Source organism: Muscardinus avellanarius (assembly GCF_963383645.1).
Source record: "Muscardinus avellanarius genome assembly, chromosome: 8".
In the NCBI taxonomy this organism is placed as follows: Eukaryota; Metazoa; Chordata; class Mammalia; order Rodentia; family Gliridae; genus Muscardinus; species Muscardinus avellanarius.
Genome location: NC_137794.1, coordinates 101,818,764 through 101,833,063, shown reverse-complemented (window position 1 = coordinate 101,833,063; position 14,300 = coordinate 101,818,764).

Here is a 14,300-nt window from a genome sequence, read left to right as displayed (position 1 = left end):
TAATACTCTAAGGTAATATTTAAGATAATGTTAAAGGTAAAGATATGTATATCATAATTTCATTTGACTGCTTAGTATTAATTATTATATGTTCCCAGTTTCTCAATATTATGATTAGTGCTGGAATGTCTAATAAGTATTTCTTCTAAAAGTTGCTTATATTTTTAGCCATTTTTATTTTCTGAGGTAGGTTATCCTTATTAACTTGTCACCTTTTTATATACGAAGATTATTTTTTTGGCTTTGGTCATATGGTCATAAGTTTTTTTCAGTTTAGCTTTGGCTTTACTTATGGGTTTTTCATAGAAGTTGGATTTTGTACATGGAAAAACCAGTTGATTTCGTTCTTTACAATTTATGATCTTTGCATCATGCTGTATCTCTATCTTAGGTTTATATAAATGTTTGCCTAAAATTCTGTTTTGAGGTTGTATAGTTTGCATGCAGTCGTCACAGTTAAAGATTAATTACCTAAGGCATTCATGTACTCATAGCTACTTGGGTGGCTGAGCAGAAATATCACAAGTTTTAAGTCAGCCTGAGTAATTTAGCAAGATTGTCTCAACATAAAATATGAGAAGGGATAGGAATGTAGCTCAATGGTAGAGTATCCTTGGATTCAATATCCAAGATCAAAAATGGAAAAACAAAGCAATTACATTAAAAAGTCAATTATGCTGGGTGCAGTGGCACATACCTGTAATCCTAGTACTTGGGAGGCTGAGAAATGAGGATCACAGGTTGGAGGACAGCCTCAGCAAATACTGAGACTACCAACCTAGTGAGACCCTGTTTCCAAATAAAATAGGGCTGGGAGTGTAGCTGGGAGGTAGAATGCCTCTGGGTTCAATCCCCAGCATCAAAAAAAAAAAAAAAAAAAAAAAAAAAAAAAAAAAAAAAAACTTACAACAACATCTTAAAAAGTTTTGAGGGAGCCGGACGTGGTGGCGTACGCTTGTAATCCCAGCATTTGGGAGGCTGAGACTGGAGGATCGTGGTTCGTGGACAGCCTCAGCTACTACTTAGTGAGGCCCTGTTTCAAAATAAAGAATAAAAAATAGGGCAGGGGATGTAGCTCAGAGGTGGAATGCCCCTGGGTTCCATCCCCAGACCCGCAAACAAACAAAAAAAAAAAGTTTTGAGGGAGCCAGGAATGGTGGCGCACGCTTGTGATCCCTGTGCTTGGGAGGCTGAGACAGGAGGATCACACAGTTTTGAAGCCAGCCTCAGCTACTTAGTGAGGCTCTCAGCAATTTAGTGAAACCCTGTTTCCAAATAAAATATAAAAGATAGACCTCCAGTCCTTTTTTGTTGGGGATTGAATCCAGGGGCATTCTACCTCTGAGCTACACCCCCAGCACCTCACCCCCCTTTTTGAAACAATTGCCTTGAACCTGTGAGCCTCCAGTCTCACTCTCTCAAGTACTGGGATTACAGATTTGCACACGTTTCTTTTCTTTTTCCTTCTTTCCTACCTCCTCTTCCCCATCTGTTTTTGGTGTGTGTGTGTGTGTGTGTGTGTGTGTGTGTGTGTGTGTGTGTGTGTTTTGCAGTACTGAGGATTGAACACGGTCTTGAGCACACCAGGTAAGCACTTTTGTGCTGAGCTGCATCCTCAGCCCCTCTGACATTTTTATTGTGAACGGGTCTCACATGTTGCATAGGCTAGCCTTAGTCTGTTCCCACCTCCGCCTCCGCCTCCTGAGTAGGTGGGGTCATAGCCAAGTGTTACTACATTCAGCTGCTCTTGTTTCTTTTTTGTTGAGATGTCAGTTTATAATGAATAGATCAAGCAGACAATATATTTGCCCACTGATCGTGCTTCCTAGATTGATGCAAAAGGAGTAAATAGTGCCAGCTGTTATTTTTTGCCTTCAAAAGCTACCTTTCTTTCATTTTGTGGTATTCTCAGGTAGATTTTTTTTTTCTCTAGCACTGAAAAGAGGTAGACTAAGTAATTCGATAATTTCTGTTACCTTAAATTCCAGTCTGAGGACTAGTTTCAGTTTAGCTGTCCTTCCCTAACTCCCCAAACAGTGTGGTTTACCTGTCTGCCAGTTTAGAGGCACATCAAATGACAGCTTGAAGGTGTGGTTAGCCAAATCCAAATTTGAAAAGTTCTATAAAGACAAGCTGGTTCCTTCAGTGAAAGTTTCTGTGTGTGTGTGTGTGTGTGTGTGTGTGTGTGTGTGTGTGTGTGTGGTACTGGGGATGGAACCCTTCTACCTCCGGGCTACAGGCTACATTCCCAGACTTATATTTTATTTAGAACAGGGTCTCTTAAGCCAGCTGAGGCTGGCTTCGAAACTGTGCGATCCTCCTGTCTCAGCCTCCCAAGTGCGGGGATTACAAGCGTGCACCACCACCCCTGGCAATGAAAGCATTTTTAATGAAAATTAATAGCTCTGAGCCTGAAGCCCTTACTGTTTCTACAGAGAAATGTATATATTCATATATAATGGGGGAAATGTGGCTGGCATAGAGCTTAGCAATACAGCACTTATCTAACATGGGAGGCCCTGGGTGTGATCCTTAGTCACACACACACACACACACACACACCCCACACCTAAATAAGAATGCCAGTACTTGGTAGGCTAAGACAGGAGGATTGCAGGTTGGAAACCAGCCTTTACAACTCAGCAAGGCTCTCAGCTAAGATGGGAAGATCAGGTTTGAAGCCAGCCTCAGTAACTTAACCTCAACAACCCAGCAAGAGCTTGGCTCACGCTTGTAATCCCAGCATTCCGGAAGCTGGGACTGGAGGATCTAGGTTCCCAAACAACCTCAGCTACTTAGGCCCTCTACAACTTAGTGAGACCTTGTTTAAAAATAAAGAATACAAGCCGGGCGTGGTGGCGCACGCTTGTAATCCCCACGCTTGGGAGGCTGAGATAGGAGGATCGCACAGATTCAAAGCCAGCCTCAGCTACTTAGTGAGGCTCTCAGCAACTAAGTGAGATCCTGTTTCCAAATAAAATATAAAAAAGGTCTGGGAGTATAGCCGAGAGGTAGAAAGCCTCTGGGTTCCACCCCCAGTACCACCAAAAAAAAAAAAAAAGAATACAAAATAGGGCAGGGGGTGTAGCGGAGGTCTAATGCCCCTGGGTTCCATCCCCAGACCCACACACGCACAAAAAAAATGCCCCTGGATTTAATCCCTAGTACCACCAAAAAACAACTGATTGTGCAGAATTTAAATAAGCAGCGTGAAGCCAGGGGTGGTGCACGCTTGTAATCCTAGCATTCAGGAGGCGGAGGCAGGAGGATCGCAGTTAGTGGACAGCCTCAGCCTCTTATGCCCTTTGTAACTCAGACCCTGTTTTAAAAAAAATGAAGAGACTAGCCGGGCGTGGTGGCGCACGCTTGTAATCCCAGTTCTGGGGAGGCGGAGACAGGAGGATCCTGCAGGTTCGAAGCCAGCTGCGCTGGCTTAGGAGACCCTGTTTCCAAATAAAAATGTAAAAATAGGTCTGAGAGTGTAGCCCGGAGGTAGAAGGGCTTCCAGGAACCCCAGTACCACCAAAATAATAATAATAATAATTAATAATAATAATAATAATAGACTAAAAATTAGGATTGGGGGTGTAGTTCAGAGGTAGAATGCTCCTGGGTTTCATCTCCAGAATGGCAAATAAATAAGCAAGCTAGCAGTGTGTCTTGCCTTACTGAGCCACAAGAAGAGAACATGGCTTCTTTGGGGGAGGGTATTGAGAGTTGAACCCAAAGGCATGCTACCTCTGAGCTGTACCCCAGCCCATTTTATTTTCCCCCAAAGACAATGGTTTATGGAGATACTTTCCTTTAGGTTTAAAGTACATTGAGGAGGTTAAGTTATGAAGTTCCATGGGTTGGTGACATGTGACAAGATTCTGGAGGTGGTATGCTCTTCTAGTTAGGTACCTGACCTTTCTGGTCATGGCAAGCAGGCCCGTGACTATGTTAGATTCACATATATTTTAGGGCTAAAAGGGACCCTACAGGCTACTTAGTCCTCCAGTTTAAGAAAGACCCAGTAGAGCTTCTTAGTGGCCCACCAAAGGCCACCTCTGTATCCCATATATGCTAACTTAGAAAGTGTGTGTGTGTGTGTGTGTGTGTGTTTGTGTGTGCGCGCGCGTGTTACTGGTGACTGAGCCCAGGGGCATTCTACCTCTGAGCTACACCCCCAGCCCTATTTTAAGTTTTTGTTTTGAAACAGAATCTCACTAGGTTGCTGAGTCTACTAAGTTGCTCAGCCTGGTCTTTTTTGTTTTTTTGAACTGGAGATGGTACTGAAGGGCATTATACCTCTAAGCTATACCCCAGCTCTATTTTATTTTGAAACAGGGTCTCCCTAAATTGCCTAAGCTGGCTCCAAATCTCTGATCCTCCTGTTTCAGCCTCCCAACTCCTGGGATTACAAGTGTGTGCCACCATGCTTGGCTTCAGCTTGGTTTTGAACCTGCAATCCTGTCTCAGCCTCCCAAGTAGTGGGATTACAGACTTGAGCCACCATGCTCAACCAAGGGATACATACTTTCAAAAATGTTTTTGAAATACATATTTTTTGGTGAGTGTGTCAGGGATTGATCAGGATCTACTGCAAGTTAAACAAGTTATTCTACCACTGAGCAACACTCTCAGCTGAAATGGAATCTTTTTCTTTTTTGAGGTACGGAGGATTGAACCAAGAAGTGCTTTAACTCTGAATTACACTCCCAGTCCTTTTTTCTTTTTGGACAGGTTTCCCCTAAATCCCCCAGGTTGGCCTTGAATTTAAGATCTTCCTGCCACAGCTTCCTAAGTAACTGAGATTACAGGTTTGCCAGGCTTGACACGTCTTTATTTTTTTCTTCTTCTGAGACATAGAGATTTATTTAAGAAAGTAGGAAATGCACATTCAAGGGAGAGTAGCGCCACTCCAAAAGCAAGAGTAGCACTTGTGAGAGTGTAGGGCTCTGATTCCTAGGGGACTTTCATGAGCGGTGGGCAGAGGGAGGTATGTGAGGATGACCCGGGTCCAGTAGTCACATGTGATTTAGGGTGTTACATGTAAATTTTTTTGTTGTTTGTTTTATAAGAGGTAGCCTGCTGGGGTCCAGGCCTAGCAGGAATCAGGGGTCGTGTGTTGGTGAGAGAAGAGTTGAGGTCTGGAGAGAAAACACTGACACACAAGATCAGATGCAAGCTTCTCTAACTTTATTCAGGACCTGCTACAGTCTATACTTTCTTTCCTGGCAGGATAGACAAAACCAGTCATGCAAGCAGAAAACTTCAAGGACAGAAAAAGTCTTTAACAGACTTCAGGGCAGGGTGCCAGACATTTAATAAATCATAGAAAGTATGCTTTGCCTCATATCACGCCTCATATCACCAGGTCAGCCTGAACTTAATCTTATATGTTGGCCGGGACTTTGTCCTTGGGAAAAAAATCCTTGATGACTCAGTCTCTCATGCACCGCTGCCCATTATTTATAATGCTTATTCATAAAATTCCAATTACACATTTTAATCCAAATAATTTCAAAATAATTCTTTTGAAGGGGGAGAGGCTAGCCTTTCTCGCAGGGACTCAGGCCTTTGTGAGTCCTCTGCTCGAGGCTTGCACGAGATGCTGTAGCAGTAGCCAGCTACCAGATCCTGCAAGTTTTTTTTTTTGTGTGTGTGTGGTACTGGGGTTCCTGGAAGCCCTTCTACCTCCGGGCTACACTTCCAGACCTATTTTTACATTTTTATTTGGAAACAGGGTCTCCTAAGCCAGCATGCACGGCTGGCTTCGAACCTGCCAAGCGTGGGGATTACAAGCGTGCGCCACAACGCCCGGCCTAAATTTTGTTTTTAATTTTTCATTTTGTGCTCTGTTGGGGATTGAACCCAGGACCTCATACATGTGAGGCAAGTGTGCTTACCATTGAGCTACACCAGCTCCCTCCAATAATAATTTTTTTTTTAAACAAAGTCTCAGTAAATTGCAGGGGGCCTAGGTTGCTGAGGCTGACCATGAACCTGGGCTCCTCCTATCTCAGTCTCCCAAATACTGGGATTAGAGCCACCAAGCCCAGCAGAGATATGTAATATTTAAGCTCTTGGATACAGCAGCCAGCAGTTAATTTAAGAGCATAAAAAACAGCCTTTAATTTTTGAAAAAGTTTTATAATCTCTAGCAGAAAAACGGCAAAAGTAAATATGTGAACATATTGTATTTTCTACAGGCAAAATTGGCAGAGGCACTCTTTATAAAGGGCAGGCAGTAGTATCTTTATCACAAGTCCAATGATTCCAACCCAAACTCCCAATTCAATGTAAGAAATAAACCCTCTTCACACCGTCACTGTTATTCCCGTTATGACAATGATCTCGTGTAGTGATTCGGCTGACAGATATGCGACCTCTAGTAATCAATAGGTCCTGGTTAGACCGCTGGTTCAGAAAACACACAAGCTCACCGGGGGCGGGGTCGCGCGCCTGTGAACCCAGTACTTGGGAGGCTAAAACAGGAGGCTAGCGGTTCGAGCCCAGCCTAAGCAATTTACAGAGATCCTGTTTCAAAATAAAATAATAGAATAGGTCTGGGGTGGGGGCGTGGCTCCGAGGCGGAATGCCCTTGGGCTCAGTAATCCCAGTTTCCCATTCTCATTCCCAAAAAGGAAACGCATATGCCCGAAGCCCAAAGACTTACTCGGGGAGAAGGTACTAAGCAGCCATCGGACCTCGCTTAAGTCCTACAACTCTCCAGTCCTGACGTCCACCGCGAGGCTGCCGTTCCCGCCTGAGATCTTCCTCCGGGGCGCGTCCCCGTCCGGGCGGGAGAGCCCGCGGCGGGGCCGGGGCGGCGGAGGTCGGAGGCGGCGCCCCGCTCCTCCCGGCCGCCCGAAGCCCCCGGTCCGCGGCCGCGCAAGCGCCGCCGGGAAATGCCCACATCCGGGAACCCTGCGCCGCGAGCGGCCGCGGCGACGCGGAGTGGAAGGCAAAATGGCGGCGGTGGCGGCGGCCTGGTGCTGAGGGGAGAGCCAGGTCCTCGCGACCCCCGCGACGGGCCGCGCTGGGCCGCGGCGGCGCCCGGCCTCTCTCCGCGCGGCACCTCCCGGCGCGCTAGGCCCGGGGCGGGCTCCGGCCGCCTCGGCGTCGGCCTCGGGCCGCGGCCGCTGCCCGGGCGCCCGTCTGCCTGCAGGTGGGTCGGGGGCTGGCCGGGCGGGTGGGGCGCGCGCCGCTCCAGGCTCCCAGCCGCCGGGGCCCACGCCCATGCCCGCTGGCGGGGGTCCAGGGGCTGCCGCGGGCGGGCTGAGCCGGCCGCCGCCTCGGCCGCTGCAGGGACCGCGCGAGCCCTGCCCCGGGGAAGCGCGGGCCGGCCGCACCCGGGCTGCAGGGCCGCCTGGGCTGGTCGGCCCGGCGGGCGCTGCACCTCGGCGGGCGCTGCACCTCGCTGGCCGCGGAGAGCTCCCGCAGCCGCAGGCCCGGCGCCCGACGTCTCACCCCACCCCCAAGACGTGGAGTCCGGGAAGAAAGCGAAAGGTGGTTCTGCAGGAAAGTTGCACGGGGAGCAGCTGCAGTTCCTTGGATCGCCGAGGGCCCCGGTCCTGGTGTAATAACTTGATGAAATCCGGGGGCTCGCTCTTTCCAGTCCTCTTTCTTGTTAGCTCACGGTTCCTAATTGGAAGTGGTGGGAGAGGTGGAGGTGTCTTTATGGAGTTGGAGTGTTTATACAGAAAATGAAGGGCCTTCTATTGAAAGTCATTCTCTAAGGGAACAAAGTTAATGTTTGTCCACTCTTGTGTAAACAGGACTTGGGAAATATGTATCATCGTCTAGAAGTTATTCATAAGTCTAGTGAGCCGTACGTATAATCTCAACAAATAACATCGTTATCACTCCAGTTTTGGAAATGGATTCGAATGTCTGAGATCATGAAGCTTGCCAGAACTTTATAAAATATTGAAGTTAAACTTTTTTTTTTATCAATTTTTCCCCATGAGGAAGAAAAGGTTGGACATTATTATGGTCGGAATGAATGTTCTCTGCTAAAATACTATATTTGTGATTGTCTTAACTAAGGTTTTCTTTTACCTTTAAGTAAATCATCTGGTAAAATGGGCTAGTTGATTCCCCAACACAGTGCAAGAGTTTGATTTTGCAGTAAGAGAGCAGCACCGTGTTTTGATAGGCTGCTGCAGGAAACTAGATCATGGCACAGGCTGGTAAAGGCACATTCTTTTTGTGCCTATTGATTGGGTATGCCTTGCCCCTCCAAAACAATTAAAAATACTTTCACCTTTTTTCTTTTTGTGGAACGGGAGATTGAACCCAGGGGTATTACACCTCCAAGCTATACCTCCAGTCTTTTTTAACTTTTTGTTTTAAAACAAGTTGCTGAGGGTCTCTATAAATACAGAAAATGAAGGACCTTCTATTGAAAGTCATTCTCTAAGGGAACAAAGTTAATTTTTGTCCACTCTTGTGTAAACAGGACTTGGGAAATATGTATCATCGTCTAGAAGTTATTCATAAGTCTAGTGAGCCATACCTATAATCTCTCACACACAAATAACATTGTTATCACTCCGGTTTGGGAGTGATATCACCCAGTAGGCTGGCTGTGATCCTCCTGTCTTAGCCTCCCAAGTTACAGGGAGTACAGGCATGTGCCACCATGCCCAGCCACTACATTTTTTTTAAGTATGATATTTGCCTTTCACTCTATAGGCTATTTTTATATTTGTTTTTGCTTTTAATATCAGTTCTTGTCATTCTATGTACATACAGTCTTGCATCAGTTCCTACTCTGGTTATTTAGTTATTTTAGATGTGATATTTATATTAGTAGATGACTTTTTTTTTACACCATCAATGTTTGTTAGTCACCACACAACATTATCAGGAAAAATGATCATTTTTAGTATGAAAATAAAAATACCAGTGATTGTTTTCACTTTTGATAAATTAATTCTATTTGTGTGTGTGTGTGTGTGTGTGTAGAACTGGAGATTGAACTCATAGGCATTCTACCTCTGAGCTATACCCCCAGCCCTGTTTTTTTTTTTTTGTTTGTTTGTTTGTTTTTCTTTTTATTTTGAAACAGGGTCTCACTATTAGGTTGATCAGAGTCTCCTACTTGCTGAGGTAGTCCTCCAACCTTGATCCTGCGTCTCAGCCTTCCAAGTACAGGGATTACAGGTGTGCACCACCAAGTCCAGCTCAATCAGCTATTTCTTAGAGACTAAATGAAATAAAATATTATTTTGCAGAGATTTTGTGACTATTGCTATCTGAACACCTTAAATTATGCTAAGAAACACTGCAAATTGTATTGTTTTCTTACTGCTCAAAGCAGTGAGACAGGTTATCTTTTTTATAAACTTAATTCAGCCGGGCGTGGTGGCGCACGCCTGTAATCCCTGAGCTTGGGAGGCGGAGACAGGAGGATTGTGCAGGTTCGAAGTCAGCAGGTTCAAAGTCAGCCGCGCTGGCTTAAGAGACCCTGTTTCCAAATAAAAATATAAAAAATAGGTCTGGGAGTGTAGCCCAGAGGTAGAAGGGCTTCCAGGAACCCCAGTACCACCAAAAAATAATAATAATAATAAATAAATAAACTTTATTCAACTCAAGGTAACTTTGAAATCTTATTATATAGTTGGTACCTGTTCTTTTCTATCCAAGTTGGACAAGAAAACAGTATGCATTTTGGTTTGTAAGTGTTCCAGAATATTTATATTCTGGAAGGTTTACATTTTTTAAAAATTGAAATTCTGTCTATTCGTTCTAAGTAATATAATTATGTGCCTCTTCAAAGCATATATGAGTGAGGTGCGGTGTGGCACACCAGTAATCCCAGTACTTGGGAGGCTGAGACAGGAGGATCACAGGTTTAAGGCCAGCCTTAGCGACTTAGTGAGGCCCTCAGCAACTTATTGAGACCCTGTTTCAAAATAAAAAAATAAAATAAAATTGGATGGGGGGGCAGAGCTCAAAGGTAGAATGCCTCTGGGTTTAATCCCTAATATCCCTAACAACCACAACAAAACCTGCACAAGTGAACTGTGCTCTTTGAGCCTGGGAGGCTCTGGCCTCAGGCTGGGTTAGGGCTGCTGGAGTCGATTCCCAGCCTTATCTCTAGCTTACTGCCTGGCCTTCTGCAGGTCATTTCCTGGTCTGTTAGAAAGTATGTGTGTATCTCTAAACTCATTATGCCCTCTGAATCTGTGGCCCCCATGGGAAAAATAACACTAGAGGCTGAGTCTGGAGGATCGCAGTAGGACGACGTGTAAGTTTTACTTGAATGGTAGGAAGTGCATTGGTGTTGGGAGAAGAGGAACAGCTGGGAGTTCAATGAAAGTTTCTATTTAGAGGAGACAGTAAATGAGACCTTGAAGGGTATACATAATTTTGTCAAGAAATAGGGTTAGGGCTCTCCAAATAAGAATAAACAGGATAAGCAGAGACATGTAAGTAGAAAAGCACAAGATATGTTATCTAAGAGCCAGTGATTTGTTTTGGTTAGGGTTTAAGGTACCACTATGGAGATACCAGGAAGCGAGGGTCAGATAAGACCCACATTGAGTCAGGAGTGCATTCTTAACACTTGACATGTGTTACACTTACTGCTCACAGCAGCCCTGTGAGATGGGACCTAGTCGAGCAGCTCAGCAGCTTGCCCAGGCTCACACAGCTAGTAAGTGGCAGAGCCGGGTCTTGCCGAGCTCTTACTTAACCAGTGAGTTAAAGAAGCCACTTAATGCTGTGGACCAGGGAACTGACCTGATGGGAGCTTTCCCGAGGAAGATGCATTTGGCACCGTTGTGCCACGGGTAGAAGAGGCAAGCTGTTTGCTTTGAAGAATTCTTTACTGTATTTCAGACGGACTCACTGTGTTGCTCTGGCTGGCCTCAAATTTGTAATCCTCCTGCCTTGGCTTCCTGAGTAGGTGGGATACAGGCATGTGCCACTGTACTTTGAAGAGTTCTTTAAAAATTCTTTTTTTGCCTGTTATTAATTTGGATTTTGACCTCTTATGGTAATAATAATTATTGAGATTTGATAATGCCTGTGTTGGCCATACCTTGTTCAAGAGATTATGGATTAGTACGTCTCTTGGAAGGCAATCTGACAATAAGTATCAGAATTTTAGGTAGGCACAGTTGTGCACACTGAAATCCTAGTACTTGGGAGGCTGAGATAGGGGGATGACAGTTTTAAGCAATTTAGCAAGATTCTGTTTCAAAATAAAAAATAAAAAGGGTCAGGTGTGTAGCTGAGAGATAGAATACCCCTGGTTTCAATCCCTAGTACTCTCTCTCCCTAAAAAGTAGCAGAAATTTCAGTATGCAATGAAAATATGCCTTGCGGTCTGTGTGTGTTCATGTGGGCAGTACTGGGGGTTGAACCTAGTACCTGGAGCATGCTATGCCAGCACCCTGCCAATGACCTGTACCCAACTCTGTGGTTCCTTTTTGTATTTGGATGGGGTGGGGGTAACAGGGATTGAATGCAGGCGTGTTCTGCTGCAGAGCTACACACCAACCCTTTCTATTTTTTATTCTAAAACAGGGTCTTGCTAAGTTTCTGAGGCTGACCTCAAATCTGCTGCAATCCTCCTGTCTCAGCTTTCCAAATACTAGGATTATACTATGCCCAGTTTATGCATTCTTTCTGATCCAGCATATCTTTATCTGGGAATTTATTTTAAGGAATGCTCAACAATATACACACAAGAGTTTTTACTGCAGCCCATTTTTATTAACTTTTCATTTCCATACTAGGAATTGAATTCAGGGGTACTCTACTGCTGAGCTATATCCCTACACTTTTTACTTTTTTTATTTTTATTTTTTTTATTTTTGGTGGTACTGGGGATGGAACCCAGGGGCCTTCTACCTCCAGGCTACACTCCCAGACCTATTTTTTATTTTTTTTTAGTTTGGAAATAGGGTCTCTTAAGCCAGTTGAGGCTGGCTTCGAACCTGCATGATCCTCCTGTCTCAGTCTCCCAAGTGCAGGGATTACAAGCTTGCACCACCACGCCACCACGCCCAGCTACTTTTTTTTTTTTGGAGGTCTGGGGATGAAACCCAGGGGCATTTGACCTTTGAGCCACCCCCCCTTTATTTTGAAACAGCCTCTCACTAAGTTGTGGAGGGCCTCACTAATTAGCTGAGGCTGTCTGCGAACCGAACCGAGATCCTTGGTTTCAGCCTCTTGAATGCTGGGATTACAAGCGTGCGCCACCATGCCCGGCTTATTTTAGTCTTTTTTTTAAAACCAGGTCTCTGAGTTGCTGAGGGTCTTACTAAGTTTCTGAGGCTGTCCTCAAACCTGCAATCCTCCTGACTCAACCTCCCAAATATTGGGGTTGCAGGCTTGCACCATTGTTTCTGACAGCTAATTTTGATATGGCTAAGGAATATGCGATACACATTTAAACTATGAAGTATAATAAAATGGACATCCATGAAATTACCATCTATAAAATAGTACCAGTATAACTGAAGTAATTATTAGTGTTTGCAACACTAATACCAAAAAAAAAAAAAAAGAAGAAGGAGGGCAGGAACAACCTAAATGTCTGTCAGTAGTGGAGAGATAAATTATAGTACATCTATTACATAGTGAAATTCATATAATTATTTACTGGGATAAATATGAATTGTCATTTTCTCAGTTCTGAAACACCATTAAGTACAAGACAAGCTGAGCTGGGCTTGGTGGTACACACTTGTAATCCCAGCATTCGGGAGGCTGAGACTGGAGGATCGCAGTTCACGGACAACCTCAGCTTACTTATTGAGGCCCTCCTCAACTTAGTGAGACCCTGCTTCAAAATAAAGAATAAAAAATTTGGGCAGGGGGTGTACCTCAGAGGTAGAATGCCCCTGGGTTCCATCCCTAGAACCACCAAAACAAACAAACAAATAAATAAATAAATACAAGACTAATAATTTTTCAGGAGGAAGAAAATAGACATGGTTTTTTCAATCATCAATAACATATGATTTATCCATTTAATTGTAGACCATTTTCCTCTGTTAAAATCAGAGTCTCAGCCTTACATTCACAATCTAGAATTTTTTTTTTTTTTTTTTTTTTTTTTGTGGGTCTGGGGATGGAACCTAGAGGCATTTGACCTCTGAGCTACACCCCCTGGCCACTTTTTTATTCATTATTTTGAAACAGGGTCTCACTGAGTTGCGTAGGACCTGTCCATACTACTGAGGCTGTCCGCGAACCGCGATCCTTCAGTCTCGGCCTCGCAAATGCTGGGATTACAAGCATGCACCACCTTGCCCAGCTTCACAATCTAGAATTCTTCTGAGTTCCTATGAGCTCTTGTAGTTGATGCATAACATGGTGACATGCTGGGTTTTTTTGTTTTTTGGGTTTTTTTGTGGTTTTTTTTTTTTTGTGGTACTGGGGTTCCTGGAAACCCTTCTGCCTCTGGGCTACACTCCCAGACCTATTTTATATTTTTATTTGGAAATGGTCTCCAGCCAGCGCGGCTGGCTTCGAACCTGCGTGATCCTCCTGTCTCCGCCTCTCAAGTGCGGGGACTACAAGCTTGTGCCACCATGCCCGGCTACGTGCTGTTTTTTATAAGCCTTGCCGGTTACCATTTTGTGTTTGAGTGTATATGTGTTTGTGTTTTTCAGCACTAGAGATTGAGCCCAGGGACCTGAGCTTGAAGTGCTTTACTACTGACTACAATCCCAGCCCCTTTTATTTTTCATTTTCAGACAGGGTCTTGCTAAGTTGCCCAGGCTGGCCTTGAACTTGTGATTCGCCTGCCTTCTCATCCTGAGTAGATGGAAGCACAGGCATGTGTCACCTCCAACACCACAGACGCATTTGGCATGTTTCATGGACTTCATGAATCCATCTTCCCTTCAAACACTCTGGGGTCTTGCCAAAACTTAGCAATGTTCTATGCTTTTAACTACTATGCCTCTTGCCTGTGCACAATGCTACATTATAGTAGAATGTTTCCAAATAGTTTGAGGATCATATGTGGTACAACCAATGAAAATAATATAACTGAGGAGACAAGGAGATTTCACCTTTTATTATGACTTAGACATGTCAACAATGGGTCTTCTAGAATTCTGTTTTAAGGTGGATGGTTTCTTTTAATTTTGATTTTAAGATATACTAAATTCCAGAAGTATCAAAATATGGAAAAAACATGCATCTCAGAATCAAGGACATATATTTATTGCTGTGTAAGGATGTTGATAATCTTATGTTGCTCTTTTGCCAGCAACGTGAGCCCTACTCAGTTATAGCAGCTAGATTCATAGGTGCTCTGGTCCACATGCTAATAACTTCTCCTTTAG